Source organism: Pipra filicauda, unplaced genomic scaffold, assembly GCF_003945595.2.
Source record: "Pipra filicauda isolate LSUMZ 115617 unplaced genomic scaffold, ASM394559v2 scaffold281_size1565311_pilon, whole genome shotgun sequence".
Taxonomy (NCBI): domain Eukaryota; kingdom Metazoa; phylum Chordata; class Aves; order Passeriformes; family Pipridae; genus Pipra; species Pipra filicauda.
The window spans coordinates 1145358-1164252 of record NW_024104400.1 but is presented as its reverse complement, the minus strand read 5'-3'; the positions used below and the strand labels follow the sequence as shown (position 1 = coordinate 1164252).

The following is an 18895-nucleotide window of genomic DNA, read 5'->3' as shown; positions in this document are numbered from 1 at the left end:
GAGTGACACGTAGGAAAAATGGGATGAGGAGAAGCAAAGTGGGTAACGTTGCACCACTTTTCTGCACAGCACTTCCATACTAGAAATGCAAAATGCTTGGCACTAAGAGCTAGAGGAGGAATTAGAGAATGAAGATTTATTAATCCCAGTTGTTCAAATTCCAGCTCACATAACATCTCTTTTCCCAGGAGCGTAGATTTTTATGCTAAAACTCCTCTTTTGGAAGTGTCTGGAATATTTTTCTATTACTTCGTTGTTCACGCTGAGCCATTGATTTTTTTCTTGGCTCTAATCAGATGTTATTGCTTTCTCTTAATTTAGTTTTATAGCTGTTTAATGGAGGCTGTTCCTAAATGGTAGGGGAAAAAGAAAATTCCAGAGGATTTAAGGAGCTAGAAAAACTCTTGGAATCTGATTTGTGGTGGATTTCAGGTAGGAAGGGGCAACTCCTGCTCTCCATCCTCACCCAGGCTGCACAGCACTGCAGATGAGATAATTTAGTCAGTTAAAAGTCATCCTGAAGCAAAAACAACTTCCAGATGTTCCTCTAATTTTGCAGGACACTGAACTGTGAACAGTCGTTAAACTTTATCCCTTTTGCTTCCTGAGTTTGCCGAGAGAGAGAAACAGATAAAAGAATGGGGAGGAAAAAAAATCCCAACCCACTGCTGGGAGATAATTATGTGAGGGAAAACTCTGGAGTAAATACATTTATTGTGGGGAAAGGGAAAAGGGGAGAAGTGCAAGAGGGAGGTCTGGGAGCTCATCCCTGCCCTGAAGAGTGAGATCAACCCCAGGTCTGCCAAAGCTCAGTCTTGGTAAAGTCAAGTGTTGGAAACCTTCCTGCAGAGAGAGATTTGTTTGACAGTTATCACTTCCCCTATAATTGAGAACACGAGCCTGAGATCTGTCAGGAGAAAGGGGTTTTCTTTTAAAATTAATTTTCACTTGCTGAAGAACAAGCTCCTGCCTCCCCGTCCTCCCCAACCCTGCATTACCACAGTGGGAATCAAGGATATTTTCTCCTAAAATGCTGTTTCCAGGACTGTGAATTAAATCTTCCATAAAATTTTCATCAAGATCTTGCAGCTTCAACTTTAAAAAGCATGTACTTATTAAAACTCTTCTGACTAGGTGTTTAATACAATATTGACATCCAGTAATTAGTTTATCCATGATATCCTTCAATTCTTTTCTGCCAATTAGCGTTGCAGTTTTCACTTTTGCCTGTCATGGAAATAACCAGAGAAGATGCCATTAGATTTTGTTTTGTTCCTTTTTTTAGGTGGTTTTCCCATTTCTTTTTCATCCATTTAATGCTGGAAGCTGTTCTGAGACAGGGAGATTTGCCAATCACCCCAACATCCAGCCTGCAATGCCTCTTTTTTCAGGAGAAACAACTCAGCTCTAATCTACCCAGACCATTCTGTCCATAAATTAGCACATGCTCAGTGTGGGTGACTCGCTGTTGTTGCTGCTTTAATTCCTCACGTGACAGTTGAATGGAAAACCAAGTGGATTTCAAACAGCTCTAATTTGTATTTACCAGCTACGAGCCAGTAAGATCATTTCATGTGGTTGCAACACTGTTTGGAAAAGACCCAATACAGCCTTTTTCTCTATTTTCCCTGTAAATGGTGTCACTTTCCATTAATATCGTCTCTGGTTTTGTTGAAGCAGCTCCTGTGTTTTTTTGTTGGTTCTCTGGATTAGTCTGGCTGTTCTGCATTTGACAACAGTTATCAAATCTCCCCTGCAGCGGCCTGACTGTCAAGGATATGATGGTCAAATGTTTCACATATTGCAATCAAACCATTTGTGTTTGGTTTGAAGAATTCCAAAAGAAAGCTGTCAGCTAAGAAATGAAGCTGAAGTAGCCTGAAGCTTTTGGAGCATGTTGATCCAATTATGATGATCCACTCATATCCTTCAGCCTTTTTTTTTTTTTTTTTTTTTTTTTTTTTCAAAATCAATTTTCATTTTAGCTCAGGGGACGGGTTTTTTCGGTAATGCAGAGAAACATCTGTAAGGGTATTTCAGATGTGTTGTTTCAGGAAATTTCTTTTTTTGTGTGTGTGCTAGAGAGCATTGAACTCTCTGTGGATTTTGCAAGTGGCTTTTGTCTCCAGCACACACACATTTCTATGCTACATTGTCTATACATACATGGACACACATAAAAGCAATACATACCAACCTGAATATGAAATGGAGATCAGTTTACGTGTGTTTAATCTGGTTACTTGAACCTGAGGGGGAAAAAATTACAGCAAAACTCCAAGGGGTTAAATTGCCAGCACAGAAGGATGAATAAACCTAAACCAAGAGCATTGTGGACCAGATTCCCAGCTGGTGTTTAACAGGGAAGCTGTTTGTCACCAGCAGGGCTCCATCCTGGAGAGACACTGCCGCCTGTGACATGTTGACATGACAAGTCAGTGGGCAGATAGCTCCTTTCACTGCTTTAGCTGAAAAATAACAGTTGAAACCACTTAATATTTGTTATTCTGCTGCCAGGGTGTTGTTGCTGGTGAGTCTCAATGTCTTTGTCCCCAGGGCAGACTGTGAGCGATGCCTGGTGTGAAGGGTGTGGTGATGAGGACCAAACCATGTCCACCCACATTGCCCCCCTGCCATGGGGACACAGCATTTGCAAGTGGGACATCAGAGCTGATCCAAGAGTGCTGTGCCAGCCTCATCTCAGATAATGGGCTGTCACTGTGCTGTTTTCATCTCACGTGGCAAGAATTTAACCAGTGTAATTCATTCAGGAGATATTCCAAGTCCTTGGCCACGGTAGTAAGAATTAGGGCTGGGTATTATCTTTGGGATGACACTGCCTTTGGAACTGTAGACTCTCCATGTCCAACAGAGACATGAGATCCCTGATGCTGGGAGCAGACCCAAATCAGGCCCTCAGCCCTTTGGTCAGTGTTCCTGTTAGATCCAGTCCTGCTGGTGATTCCCTAAGCCCTGTCCCACCATCAGCCCCCACACCCTGTCCTCCTCTTGGGCAGGAGCTCTATAAACTCTTCAAACTGGCACTTTTTTCCCAATCCACACTCCCAGCAAGCTGCGAGTCCGGTGACCTTTTGGAGATCCAGAAACGCTGTTCAGAAACCACCTGTATAAAATCTCCTCCATTTAACCCCCCAGGAAGAATTGTGTGAGTCCTCCAAACCTCCAGGAAGGGAAATCTGACCTTTACCTCACAGTTCATCTTTGAGCTTCATTTAATGATGCTTCTGCTCTGAGAATACACTGCTCTGAGATAAGGAGGGGCAGCCTGGCTTTAGCAGCAAGAAATACTTCCAACTTTTTGTGTTGGAACACACATTTGTGTTCTGAGAGTGGAAAAACCACCTTGATTTTAGTAAAGCCCTAAAGGTTTTTTCATGGGAACAGGTGCCCAACCACCATGAACATGCTGTGATCAGCAAAATCCTTTAAAACAATATCCCAGTACAACAGATTTAGGGGGAAATAGCAGATATTGCAGTTCTTACCTGGCACTCAACTCCTTGAATCACCTCACTGTGGTGGCAGAATGTCCTTTATACTGTTTGTCATCGATGCCATGGGACATCCTGCTCATTCACTCAGCACAGGGAGCTTGGGAGCCTTTCCATTGACTCTTTTGGCTCCTGATTTACTGAAGGCCACCGAAAACTATTCAATATTGTCAGCTTTATTAAGGGTTTTAAGATCTTAAATGAGATGTTTACAGAGAAGTTAATCTTCTTGATTTTTGTGCCAACATACCTAAAGCTGAGGGACAAATTTAACCACTCTTTCAACAGTATATTTTGTTAGATGAAGATATTAATATCAGTTGGATTGCTTATATTTCTTGTGGTATAATGTAAGTCAAGGCAGAGTTGATGGTGTTCAAATATCTTTACACCTTGCAATACTAGATTTTAAGAATTATTTTGACAAATGCTGGCTTTCAGCAGAAATCAGGTTTATTTTCTTTTGGTTCTGAAGTCCTGGCATTTCTCAAGGAAATTAAGGGTTTATTTGATAAACCCCAAATACCCAGGAACAGACTCCAAATGCTGATTTAACAGAATGATTTGCACGGGGTGAAACTTTCAGCCCTTTCTCTCTCAAAATTTGCAGTAAAGCAGCACCAAATTCCCTTATGATTTTAGTAGGAACTGGATCAGCCCCATAAAAGTTCTCTGGAAAGGAACAGACCAATAGATACTGAACCAACAGACACTGAACACCTTGCCAAGTATTTTAATGAACTGATGATGGACAACTGTGCTAAGATCAGACATCACCTTTCAAACCTTTTGGCCTAAATGTACTTTATCTTGGACTTAGAACACATCCATCAAACTTTGAAGTTAAAAAATGAACCAGAGAGGGTTTCTTGAGTCCTTTCACGCTGTACAGTAGCACTGTTGTTCAAAAGAATCATTCAAAAATCATTTAAGGTTTTATTTAACTGTAAATATTTATTTTTCATCAAAGGAAGGGATTCCCAGAGGTAGGCTGAGCATCCAGCTGGCAGCTTTTCAGTGATATATTAATTTTTTTACACTCTTTTCCAAGCTGTGCAGTCAGCAGGAGTCAGGAGCTGGCGAAGACAGGGTCTCCTGCAAAGGGCAAGTTCCTCACAGATAAACAACATCAGGCATATTCTGCTCTAGAAAGGATTTATCCTGCTTTTTTTTCCCCCAAACCAAAGCTTTGATTTCATTATAAAGCAAAGCAAAACATTTGTTTCCAGTAAACAAAGCATTCTGTAGGCTTCTGAATATTTCATTAGAAAACCTTTCCCCAATTTAGGTAAATTTTTCAAACTATTTTCTTTTTTACCGTAGGATAGGAATTGAAGCTTGAGTTTGAGGCTCCTCCAGGAGACACTAAACCTCTGTGTTTGCCAACACGATAACAACCCTCCACAGATGTTCCAGACAAACATGGACCTGCATAAACACGGGGAAAAAAACCCTGACAATCTCTCTAGATACTGAATTGTACAAGGAAGAAAGCACACAAAATTAATCCAGCTCATGATACTGAAATAAGGAAAATGCCAAGCAGAGTCTCCAACTGCTGATGTGAAGTGTCCCAGAAACTCAGGATTTGGATGAAAACCTGTGTCAGCAGTTTGGGGTGAATCATTATTTTGCAAAATGGGGTGAATCATTATTTTTCAGCAGGACCACCCCTGGGTGCTTTAGCAGTGGCCTGGGATGGGTCTGTGTTAGTGCTGCAGGAAAGCAAACTTCAGTCTGGGGTGAAAAACAGGGATGTTATTGGTAATAGTGAGGAAAATATTAATTGCCTGCATGTCATAAATCTGGCCTGTGACATTCATTCTTTAGCTGAGCCAAGGAAGGAAAATTTTGCAGATGGATTTGAAGAATAATCCAGTTGTTCTTCCCACCCGTGTGGAGTTGTTTGGATGAACATAAAAAACAGGGTTTTTTTGAAATATTGGCTTCCCAACATTGAATTGGGTGAGGGGGAGAAATTCAGAGTTTGAGCAGTTCCTCAGGAACCTGCTCTGGCTGGACCTGCTGCAGCAGCAGACTGGCCTGGGGGGCTTCTGGAGGTCCTGTGAAGACACAAAATGCTATTGGTTTGCTGATGGATGAACAGAAAAAGCCATGTTTTAGTCGTATCATAGAGGGGAAAAAAAAAATCTGAGACTTCAGCAGAGCCTGGAGGCACAAACACAAGGAGATTTACCAGTGAATATAAAGTCAGTATTACATAAATACAAGCTAAAGGCTGAAAAGGCAGATAATGTGGTGGTGTTTCCCACAATATTTAAGTACTCTCATAATCAGGCTTGGGAAGAAAGATGAATAATTCTGTTTAAATCATATTGAGCCAGCATAGGTGGCTCAAGAGCTACACCAGGACTAGAAAGACCAGGAGAGAAGCAAGATGGGCAGAAGGATGGTGTGAGGTTTGGGCAAACCCACCTGATCCACGGTGGCTGAAGGTCAGCCCTGAGGGACCTGCTTTGCTCCAGGGCACAGAGTGTCCCAGCAAATATTTTGGGACTCTTCATTGGTGTTTTCTCCTCAAGGGGAGGAGGAAGATCCTTGACCCTTCCTGCTTTCTGCTTTAAGCATAAACCCCTTATCAAATCCACGCCTAAACAACTTCCAGAGTTGTGTTCAGCTGCTTAAATTTCCCACCTGAGCATCTGGAACAATGGTATCTATTTGTTTCTCCCTCTTCTCGGGGGCAAATCCATAAAGATGGGGCATTTTCCAGTGGAAGCTTTTGACTCCAGGTTGAGTGGAGTCATTAGTCACGTCACACATGCCAAGGCTGGTGGAATTTGGCAGAGCTGCTTAAACTTTAACAAGGCTGAATTAAAAGAACCTTTACCTGAGCTGCACTGCCGGGGACAGAACGATGGTTACAACGTGGATGTTTAATTTATCAAGAGCTGTTGAGTGCTAAGCTTCCTATTAAAATCCCACTCTCAGCCAGGATCAATCCCTACAAATCTGCCAAGAAAGATACAACTTGGATCAAACAATAACATTTTTGCTCAGGCTGCACAGACAGGGCTTGGCTCTGATGTGTTTTCCTGGGTGAATTACAAAAGCAGGATTTGGAGATTCTTCCGTCTCGGGAATTAAATGCTCAGAACCATTGGCTGTCAACTTGAAAAATGTTAGATCTGCATCTCTCCACAATTGTCTTAAGTTTCTTGGCACTGAGCCCAGCTATTAGCAGGGGGTAAATAAGACAAAAATTGACAACAATGTGCATTATAGGGTGAAGCGAGGAAGGATGATGTGAACAGTTAATGGATTTCTTAGAACTGTGGTATTTGATTTGAGCTTACCATGGGTTTGAAGCAGGTTCACCTCAGTTGCTCTCTGGAAATTTGAAAAAAGGAAAAAAGTGTCTTTTTTTCTGTTTGAAATAGTGCAAAAATATGGGGTAGTGTTTATTAACATGACGTGATTTTTGGAGTTGTCCTGTGCAGAGACAGCAGATGGACTCAATGATCCTTGTGTGTCCTTTTCAACTCAGCATTGTCTTTGATACTATGATTGTTAAAAATTTGTTTTAAATGTGCAGTTTGAGTCAGCCAGATTCAATTTGGTTGTTGGGGTGGACCAACACAGTAAAATGAAAATCGCTCGGTGAAATAGGGGTTGAGGATCTGTTATTTCCAAGTTTATTTATGTTTTTCCAAACTCCTCCTTCTGTTTTTATAATATCAGTGGGGTACAAGGTTGTCAGGTCAGACTGGGAGTGATTCTGCCTTTTCAGATAAATGCTTTTTTGCTTTATTTTTTCTGCTGACTTACACGTTTGGACAGTAAGAATCCTCCTCCTCTGTGTGCTGAGCTGTGCTTTCTATCCCACATCATCTTCACTAATGCTGACAAGCCAAAAGAAATGAATGATAATTTTTCCACAGAGCCAACCAGTGAACAGCAGAGTTAAAATATCCAAACTTGTAAAACATCCCATTTCAACAAGTTGGAGCACAAGTTTATTTAGTTGTGTGTGATGAGCACAAATACAAATACCTCGACACAAGCCCCAAGCAGCACAAAAAACCTGAATACACAGGAAAAAGCCTAAATACACATTAAAGCTCAGCTCAGCAAGCTACCTGAGCCTGAGGTTATTGGATGTGCACATAGCCCTGTTAAATCCACAGGTTTATTTACATGCACCCCCAGTTTTGTGTGTACAAACCCCTTGCCAAGCTGAGGGCTGGTGAGCAAAGCCTTTATTCCCTTCTCTTTATTTCACTGCTGAAGCAAATGAGTGATTTTCTCACCTCTCTCTGGGCTTCCTTTCTTAGGAAAATTTGTTCAGTGGTATTTTTCTTTAGGTTCTGGATGTGTTTCTGGAATGACAGTGAGTTCCCCACCCTCCTCTGTGGCAGTGCTGCCTGAGCCTCTCTCCAAGCAGCTGATGGAGGATTTGGAGAGAGCTTGGCTGCAATTCACCACCTTCAGTTCCTTCCCAGTGACAGCACCAAGTTTTACTTGGGTTTCTACCCAGAACACAGATAAATCTGCAGCCAATAATGTTGAATTTGGGCACACAGACTCTAAAAACACTGTGCACATAAGGCCTTTAAAAATTGACTTTATTCAGTTGGGAAATATCACCCCCTGCCCTGTCCTGCCTTTAGTAACTGTTGTTATGTTCCAGGATTCACATTTTATATCTGGAGGCCACTGGTGATTTGTTTTTGGGGTTTTTTTTATTATTTATACAAACAACTCTTGTTTTTATATTTTCTAAAGAAGGAAAAGAGGAACTTTTAAACATTGTATTCCCATGTTTGCAGGTGTGTATTATGGTACTTGAAAGGAAACAATTTCCACATATATATATATATATGGTTGATGGAGACCCTTCAGGGGTCATGATGTACAATGAGAAACTCCCAAACAGTTTGTCAAGGCACGACTTTAGTCAGAAACTTAAGCCTGAGCCTGAAAATAATCATCTGGTTTTTTACTTTTGGTGAGACCATACAGTCAACAAAAGCTGGGCTGAACCACAGTGACTTTGTGCGTGTTTTTACCAAAATATCACCCACTTGGGACTAAGACCCTGTAGCAGCATAAACTAATAGCTTATATTCAGTAGCTGCATTAGTAAAAAATGAGAGAAGATATTAAATGGAAACTATTTGGAGTACACCAGGAAGTCCCAGGAAAGCAGGGGAACAGACAGGTTTGGTGCGGCTTTTCCAGGGCTCCTGTAACTGAGGAGTTTCCAGGTCCCCATTGATCATTCCTCTTCACACCATGTGTATAAAATAGCAATTGGAGGCTTCAGGAGTGTCATGTCTGCATGATGAGTCCATCAATTTTCCTTGGCTGCAGGTTTCCCTTCGGTGGCTGGGAAGTAAATGATGAGAAGCTGAAGGAGAAAGCCGTAAATTACTGGGCTCTGCCAACTCCAATATCCGCAGCCTGACGGCTCCTGGGTTTGACAACAATCTGCTTGTCAGTCTCTCTTGCAAAATATTAACATGCTCAATTATCAGAGGTGTTAGTCAACTGTTAAATCTGAGGATTGAGCAGTCCAAAGGCCAGGGATGGGCAGGCCCATCTTCCCTTCCTGCTGCAAAGCCTCTGCTAAGGCTCAGGAGCTGCTCCTTCTCTGCCTGTGGTAAGAGTTTCTTCAGGGTTAACAGTATTTTTTGGGAAATTCCGTCTCCTTCTATGAGAAGAATGGAAAGCAGGGCACAAGTGTTGTTGCTGGATTCCCCTGGGTGCAGCCTGAGCTTCTGGTCGTGGGAATGGGCTGTGCCCAGTGCTCCCCAAATTGGTCTCTTTGAGCAGGCAGAAAACAAATCCTGTACTTTAACAAAGCCCCCAAGTCTGGGAGGAAAAGCCAGATCACCTTCACTGAAGAGCATTTTAATAGCTAGTAACTCAGGTGTCTCCTAATAGACAGCCCAAAAACTCATCTTCCTCTGAAAGACCCTTTGGGAAAACCATCCCATTTGAGCTTGATTTTCTCTGTCTTCCTATGCTTTTTCCCATCAGATCTGTGACCTGGTGCTGGGATTTGGACCTGTTGCCTCCATCAGACAGGGAACAGTCTCTAAAGTTGAAGAGAAATTCCCAATGCAGTAAAGGTAGGTTGTTCATTCTCCCACCTCACCCCAAAAATATGAATTTTAAGATCATTTTATTGGCAATAATGGAGGGAATCCATTTAATTTAAGTTACAAGGCCTCTCAAAAATTCCTATGAATTCCTGTGGCTATAATAAGTCCTCCTGTAATAACATCTCTGGTTAAATAAGCACTGACCACTGGTTTAGAAAGCTCTGAGGCACCTCCCATCCACTCATGTTGGCAAGTTTTTTATAGAGGAGGCATTGATCAATTATTACATTTAATTGTTTGTGTGGAATTTAAAAAGAAAGGTGTATTTTTAAGCTCACTACTTTGCCTCAGGCAATGATGATGAGCATTAGTCCATCTCCTCATGCTGTAAATTAGGATGGGCTTCTGCAGATAAGGGTGTTGTGCTAAATATTAGAAACAGTCACCTGGAAACAAATAAAAGGGTGAGCAATAAGCACATGCAAATTTATCCCCCATTTCAAACGTGCTAGTAAATGCTGACTTTCATAGAGGGAATGTGGTGCAGGAGGAGGATGTTGGGCTTTGCAATTACAGTCCCAATCCATTCTCCAAAGATTAAAGTTTTACACAGTGGTTGTTCTGGGGAAATTCGCTGAATCCTAATATTTAAGATGAAAGCATAATGAAGGATGATTTTTTTTTTTTTTTAAAGAATTGTCTGATAGGCTTGATTTGCTGGTTCTCACTGAAGCAAAACTTCCCTCTGACTTCAATTATCAGTAAATTATGTTGACCTCAATAAGGGTTTTTGCAGAACTGGACCTGTAGCATGAATAGGCTGTTCTGTGCAAAAAAAAGTGACTGCATGGAAATGGCATCTTCTTACTCATCAGTTCTGCCTCCCGAGGGCATACGAGCTGCTGCCTCTGCCTTTAATGACAAAAATGAGCTTTTGCTGCTCTTTCCTCCTATGAGACCTTCAGAGCTGCTGGGACTGGGCTGAGAATTTGTGCAACAACGTGAGAGTCTGGGTGAGAACCACCCTGTAGGGCAGTGGTGTCCCCCTGGTGCTCCACACCCACAGGGGTGTGAGTCCCAAGGTTGTCCCCAAAAAGGCTGTGAGCCCCAAGGTTGTCCCCAAACCCCTTTCCCCCCCATCACAGTAAATCAACCATCATTTTCCCAGTGGGCTACTCCAGACTGAGAGCTTTAAACTCTCTCTGTTTGACATCCTCCTGATTTATTGCATTTGTAAAGGTGACCTTAAATATTTTAATGGTAATAATTCTTTCAAGGGCTTGAATCAGTAAATGTGCTGTGTTCATATTTTGGCATTATATACTGGAGGCAATTTAATCCATATAAGCAGTTTCAGTGATATTAACACTGTAGGCAAACTGATACTAAAGTTTAAATGTCAGAGAGAGTTTTCATATTACATCTAGTGCAAACAAAGCATTTTTTCTCCAACTACTGACGCATAAAATACCAGGAGATAGTAAAGACAGAGAGTGCCAATGAATCTGAAATAAACAGGAGGTGAAATTTATAGTATTTTCAAATATGTGCCCTATCCAAGGACTGCTGCAGCTGCACAGATCTATAAAATTAGAGATAAGAGGAAAACCTTGTAGTGCTCCACAATAAATGCACCTCCACCAGGGTATCTATCTGGATTTCTGTAACTCCTTGGAGATTTACTGTTTCCCCTTGGATTTATTACCCACTGTGCATACCATGGATGGTATCTTACATTCCCTCCATTGGCCTGTTCATTATTTAATGACAGGTCCCAGTTATAATCCCTGTGCAGGGAGGTGCCATCACGTGGCCACCCCCTCGTAGGAGCAGAGAAGCTCTGGGAGGATCCCACCAATATTTATCCAGGGATGCTCTGGGAGCTGTGGATTCAGGCAGGTTTCCATCCTCTGGCCCCAAAGCTCTGGGTGGCTTCTCACACTCCGTGGCCGGCCGAGACTTTGCCTTATTGGGGAAAAAAAAGCAAGGATTGGGTAAAAGGATGAGTCTTTTATGGTTTCCAGCCTGCAGTGTTGGATAAATGATGGGATGATGATGGACTGGGTGGGATAAATGATGCTTGAGGCTCTCCAGAGCCACTGGTCCTGGGAAGGTGCACCTGAGCCCACCAGGAGCTCAGTGGCACCAGCTCATAAAACCTGTGCCACATGGTCAGAAGGTTTATTGTCCATGTGCTGCTACTGCAACCCCATAAAGCACCAGGGATAATGTGTGTGGAAACATGGGCTGCTTGATTGGGTGTTTTCCTGTTAAGTAACCTGAGCTGCTCTGAAATGTCCTGCTGGCATCACTGGGCAAGAAAAGGGGCAGTTGTAGGGAGCAACTCACTAAAAATAAATAAAGCCACCCATGAGTGACATGTAGGAAGTCACAGGAGGAGGAAGCACAGGTGCTGTCACGGGGGAAGGGAATGAGCACCGAGAAACAAAATTTATGAGCTAATGATGCTCCTTTTTCTAAGGATTTTTTTCCTTGTTTTAAACCCTCTGAAGCTGTGGTGACCGTGGCTCCTGGGTATGCCCATCACTGTCACTTAGGTACATGGGATGGGGTAGTGGAATTGGCAGTGCCCCTTTATCCCAAGGAATTCTGGAGGTGCCTCAGACAATTTTAGACAAATCCTGCTCCTGGGGTGGTAAAAAAGGTCTTCAGCCTTCATCCTTCCCCAACTCCCAGAGCTCCCAAACTAAGCCCTGCTAGACCTTGATGAGATGTCCCAGACCAAACCAAGAAGAGCTCAAGACCCCATGGGAGGAAGGGACAGCCTCTGTCAGGAGCAGTTTACCTCTAAAACTGAAGAGAAAACGAACGTGCTCAAAAGCTTGTTGTGAATTTCAATCTTCTGCTGAAACAGAGCCAAGATCATTAATTCATATTCAGATCTCTAATCAATATTTCGAGAAAATCAAAGTGTAAAGCTCTACCTGTATAATGGTGTTTCTGTCTTCATCCTGATTGCACTTAATTTCATCAGGGTCACACTGAAGAGCTCAGCCTTGTTTAATTCTAAACTCCAATGACAGTCAGAGGAACGTTTTTAGCTGTGGCTCTGCAGGATTTTTTTTTTAGTCAAAAGCAATTAAAAGGCTTTCTTTGGCCTCCTTAATTTGGCAAACTAAATAAGGTGTTCTCGTGGCTTGTTTCTCCACAGAAGATTCTATCACCGTGTTTAAAACCATTTATGGAATGACTTGTGAGAACTGCTGCCACCTCGATAGATGATACACCAATAAATTAAAGGCACATAAAATGATGGATTCTGATAGAATTAAGAGGATATAAATTAATTGGAGACTTTATTGCTGTTTCTGTTTTGAACAGGGTACTATGGCAGTACATTCTGGCAACAGGCTGGAAAGGTAAATTAATCTTTATGCATCATCATCAAGCAGGGTAAACATGGCCAAACTTAATTAGGACATAATAGGTTGGTAAGTGTCTGCCCCTCAGAGGTGAGATTGCTCTCTGGCAGGTGATCACAGCCCAGAGGACTATCAGGCAAGGTCTTCTTTCAAAGACTGGTAGTATCTCTGCAAGCCTCTGACAACAAATCCTATGGAAAAACCACCCCAGAGGCAGCTTTCCACAGTCCCAGGGACAAACAGAAATGAAACATGGCCTGAGATTGCACTACTTTGGCAGTAGCAGCTCTTGTTTTACTGCAAAACCAGAATAGGAGTCATTCAAACCTCCAGCTGGGAGCAGGCTGGAGGTGCTGGGCACCCCCAGTTCATCTTCCCACACCTATGGGCACCCTTGGGTGGGCTGGGAGGGAAACCCATGGAGAGGGGAACTGGGCTGAAGTACTCGTGTAAAAAGAGCAAAACTCTTACTTGGCATATTGTCCTTGAGAAATTATAGCACATGAAGGAGAGAAATGCAATACAGCATCTCTTTTCCCCTTCTATTTCTGATACTAGTTTTTGTCATTAGCAGCTCCATTCCTGTGGGTTTATCAACCCATTGAAACCTTATCTCTCTTTTCATGGCAGCATTTGGACTTACACTTACCTATACAAGCATATATTTATCCTTACTAGACATGATCTTGCTTCTTTAACGGCCAAAGTTCACTAAAGGAACACAAGACAATAATTTCTATTTTAAAAACAGCTGCAAAATGTAGTTCAGGAATCTCTTAGGTTATGGGGGGGGGGGGGGGGGTTTGGTTGTGAGAAATTTTGGGGAACTGATTCTGAGAAGAAAATGTGTTTTATTGAATAGTTTCAGTCAGTCTAGATTTGATGTCTGGGCAGAAGAAAATTCAGGCCAGAAAGTAACTTTTAGTTTTGGGGCAGTTTTAGTTTAGTCTGCTTTAAAACTCATATTGCAGTGTATGTTTGGTGTCAACACCACGACAGTGACACGGGTATGAACTGGTCAGATGTGGAGTGGCAGATCTTTTTCACACTGTCAGGCACCCAAGGGTGTCTTAATAACTGGCAATCAAACAGCAGCATGATCTTGAAACCCTTGCTACTTCAAGGCACTTTTTGGAGTTCAACATACTTGTCTTTATTTCCTGATAATTGTGCTCAGAGTTTGCTGCTGCTCGATTGCCTCAGGAATTAGGATATGCTTTGAGAGCAGGGGGAGGACTCCCCTGCCAGCACAACTCTGCAGAGCAGAAAACATCTCTCATTATGGAAATTATCATAGATGTTGTATGAAAGGGGGGGGGGGAATCATTCTAGAGCCATGGTAAAAGTCCACTGCAGAGCCCCAAGGAGGCCACTTGAACCCACCTTGATAATCAGAATAAAACAGAAGGAAATACACCAAATGTTAAGTTCCAAACTTTATTTGGTCACTAGCATCGTTGCAGAGGGGTTCTGTGTGCTTTAATTTCTATTTCAATTTTTCAGTTCACTTTTTAATTCCCTCTTTGCTCATTTATTACATGGTTTCCTCATTGTTTCCACCACCTAAAACTAAACCAGTTTAATCCACCTATACCTCAAAGTCAGATTCCATCCCTGCATCTTGCTTTTGCATTTCCACTCTTTGATAATAGCTTTTGCTACCAGCCCAGTTTAAATTCTTAATTTTGTCTAATTCCTCTAAATGCACAATGATTCTTCAACTGGAAAGGAAAGAGAGGAGCTCGGAATGATCCATATGTTGAAGTACTGTATTTTCATCATTTAAATGATGAACTTCCCATCAAATATCCACAAATGTACATTCATGACTCCCATCCAATGATCTATTGGCCAGAGGCACATACATTCTTTTAATTTATTTTGGAGGAAAGGTGCTTTCCTGCCGAGTTTGGATAAGCTTTCTCTGTACCAAACAGATGTTCAATAAAAGAGACTTTACTGAATATGACATATAAACACAGGGAAAGAGAAGGAAGGAAGGAAGGAAGGAAAACTACAGGCTGTGTGGATTCCTGGTTCATCAAACAACAGGCCACAGTTTTAATCAGGACCCTGATGTCTTGGAAGAAGGTAATGTTGGCACTTTGCTTGTGGTGGAATTCGCTTTGGTGAACCCACTGAGAGATCACAAAGTCTCCCAGTCCTCTGATGGATGTAAACAGTTCCTCCCATCACGGAAAACACACCTGGAAAATTTTAATTGCGTGGTCTGGGAGAATTACAGGGGTTGGTTTGGAGGTGGCACGTGAGGGTTTCTTCCCCACCACCCAGTTTTGCTTTAGGAAGAAAAAAGGGTTTCTTTAAACACCCAAGTCTTGCATCTATTCAGGCTCTTCCTATTTGGAGAGAGGTGCTATTTAAGGAGGCATTGAGGAGCACAAAGCCAGCCTGATTCATCGGGAGATCAAAGAGGGAATGCTGCCTTTGAGATAAAGATGGCTCTGCTTTGAAAGGCTTCTCCTTTGTTCAGGAGCTGCCACGGGATGTCCACCCACCCTGAGTGGGAACCTCCTCCTGAGGGACACACAGGGGGAAAAAAGCACCTCCTCTGCCTGCTCCAGGTGAGCTGAACCTCGGGGGCGAAGTGGAAATTTTGGATGTTTCCATCAAAGTGAGACTTCGTACCCGACCTTCTCCAGACCTTCCCAGCTTCCCGGCCAGATCCCAGCAGGGCAGCACTACGGGGTCCACGATGTGCTCCCACCTCTTGGCACGTAATCACACTCAAAGCTGCATCTTTTCAATTTTAAGACCCCACTGAAAACCTTCTTATTTGCAAGATGTGAATCCCAATGGTGATTTTCTAAGGAAGGCGAATTAACATTTTCCACCCACTGTGCTTGCCCAGGGACAACTCCTCACCAGTTTTTCCTCACTCTGCCTTCCAGTGCTGATGTGTCAACGTGGGGGAAACCTGGAGTATTTCAATACTTCTGGGATCATTTTGGTAAAATCTGATGATATTGAAGGCAATGGGGAAGCAATAATGTCCCTGTCATAATAAATTATTTTATATCCCAGTCCTCAGTGTGAGCCACTGACCACTCAGAACCAAGTGTGAATAAACAGGAATCTCCAGTATGACCCTGTGTAGATTTACTGAATTGTTACTACGTGTAAGTACAAGCAGGAGCACCAACTCTCCAATGCCAGCTGATGAATTCAAACATGAACCGAAGTTTTAAAAACACTGAAGCTTGGGCAGTGTTTTTAACAAGATGGATTGGCAGTTTTAATAATTCCCAGATCCCAAACACATATGAAAAGAGCCCTTGATGAGAAAGGTCTGATTACAAATAACCTGCAGAGAGATGAAAGTTCGTTTTTAATATCTGTTTTTTTAAGTCTGCTTTAGACTTTCAAGAGGCTTCAAAAGAAGGCAAAGACTAGAAAACAGTTTGATTTAATACTGTTAGATGTGTGAAATAAAATACTGGACAATAAGAGATGTAAAATAAGCAACAAGTGCAAGTGACTTAAATCAAATTAAAGAGCTAATTGAAAATAATGGAATTAAAACCTTTTTTAGTTGTTTTTATTCATCTGTTTTTCAGCACTGTTTGCAACAGCATTTTTTTTTTTTATCTTCTTTACTTTGAAGAACAAACTTTCTCTGCCATGAAAGACAATGATTTTAATCAGGATCTGAAATGTCATTCCATGGGCTGGAGGTGGTAAATGCCAGGCAGGAAGAGAAGCACCATCAACACAAACCAGCAGGGCAACCACAGAGCTGTGTGGCCTTTGTCTGTGGAGCTTTCTGATACAACGCCATGATACTGAGGTGCTTTAGCTCCCTTTATACTGATCCTCAGCAACACATCTTTGCTTTCATTCTCTGTATAAAGGAGTTCTCTTTTTCTCTGCTGTGGCACACTCACAGCTCCCACTGAGCCAGTCTCTGACTCCAGGGAGTAGCCACGAGGTATCCACTGGTATCACGTTGTTCTGAGGACAGTTTTTGTCTAGATCACCCAACATGGAGCCAGCTTTTTGTTTTGTTTCATTTTTTAAATGGACTTCAGGGCGTGTTTAAGCAACTGAAGAGAAATGGGCTTGGAGTTGGATTACTTAGGTGGGGTTTTTTACCTGATGTCAAAGGAGTGACTCCTCTGCAGTGGGATTGGTGTGACTGCAGACCTGCCTGTGCTCCAGGGTGTTCCTGGTGTGTGGGAGACCAGGTGTCCCAGCAGAAACATGAGTGTCCCTATGGCTCTTCACTGTCCCACTTCTGTCCCCCTGCCCAGTGCCATTGCAGTGCCAGGTTTTCTCCTGGCTCTCCTCTGTCCATTCCCAAGCCTTGTCCTCGTCCTCCAGCTGGTTTTGAGCTCCAGGGCAGGGATGGCTCAGCATTTGCCCACAGGGGTTGTGAATGCCAGAAGCCTTCAGGGCTCAGAAAAATCCTTTTGAGTAGAATTGATGATTTAAAGGGTCTTGGCCAAATGAAAGGATAATTCTCTGACTGCAAAGTGCACCTGCAGCGGGATGTTACCTACAGACCTTGGATGAGGCTTGGCTTCGCAGGGTAAAATTCAACCTGAGCCCACCAACCTGTTAAAAGCATTTTGTACAGAAAATTCCAGCATAAATCCCTGTCATCAGTGGTCAGAAAGTTCCCTCCTTTTTTTTTGACTGGAAGCTCCCAGAAATAACTTCCCTACGGGCTTCAAAGATGGGCAGCATGGCGGGTTCAGTTGCTTTAGAGGTTATTTTTGCTTTATTCCATCCTGCACACAAGCAAACCAGGCTGGGAGCAACCTGGTCTAGTGGAAGGTGTCCCTGGTCATGGCAGGAGGTGGAATGAGATGATATTTAAGGTCCCTTCCAACCCAAACCACTGCAGGATTCTGTGATTAACTGTGCTGCCTTTCTCATGGGCAGCTTAATTTTAAGTCTTCCAGAAGAACAAGGGAAAAACCAACTGAGACAACATGAGGACAATTCCTCTGCTTGTGGGAATGGTATTTTTAAATGGAATTATTCCCTCTATGTGCTGCTGTGCTGCCTCCTCAGTAGAGGGAGAGGAGAAGTGGGTGTGCTCAGTCCTGAGCTCTCATGATACGTGTAAAGAAATCACTCCTGGTGCTAAAAACCAAACTGACACTGCCCCTCAAGTTTGGTGAAATATCCAATCAGTCTCAGTGAGCTTTTGAGGGAAAAAGAATAAATAAAATAACACACACACACAAAAAAAAAAAAGGGGGGGAAAAAAAGAAGAGAGAAAACCCACCAACCCCAGTGTGTTCCCATAATGAAGGGTCTAAAAATGCCCCACTCATTGATGCAAAATTACAGTTATTGTTTATCCTCCTTCTACTTCACACAGCTTTATACAATACACACCACGAAAATACAAGCAAACAACCGACACATTAGTTAAGAGACCTTCCATTTTACTTTGGCAGTTCACGATAATGGAATTTAATTGTGGAAAAAGCTGAATAATTTTAGCTGAATGTCATTTGGTTCATTCAAACTGGGAATCAGGGACATTTTTAACAAAGGTTTTCAAACTTCTTTTGAAATCAGGAAGCTGCTGTGCACAGATAAGGGGAGAGGTTTGAGGATTCTCTATCAGAAATTTCAAGGTTTTTTCCATCTGCTTTTTCACATTAACTGGTAATTATCCAGAAAGGCACATAATAGTGCAGAAATGACAGAAGCTGACAAAGGTTTTCCTAAGATATGTAAATTGTCAGTGATAGGCAAGGTGCAACAGAAAGCCTTTCTACAGCACAATTATTTATGCCAGTTCCATTTGCTTTTAGGTAGCGCTGATGGTTCTCCGGCACCGCCGCCTTTATCACGGGCCCTGCACGTTCCTCACCACCAGCACGCAGGGAAGTGGCAAAATCCGGGCTTGGAGCTTGGTGGTCTCTTCCAACACCTCTATTTTCCATTAAATGCACAC

At 42.5% G+C, this 18895-nt stretch overlaps 1 long non-coding RNA gene across 1 annotated transcript; it reads left to right on the top strand.

Moving 5' to 3' along the window:
* Positions 1 to 9520: 9520 nt before the first annotated feature.
* On the top strand, positions 9521 to 15461 carry LOC113990287. Its single transcript, XR_005564075.1, has 3 exons — positions 9521 to 9607; positions 12923 to 12960; positions 14946 to 15461. It is a non-coding gene; the product is annotated as an uncharacterized LOC113990287 (long non-coding RNA).
* The last annotated feature ends 3434 nt before the right edge of the window (positions 15462 to 18895 follow it).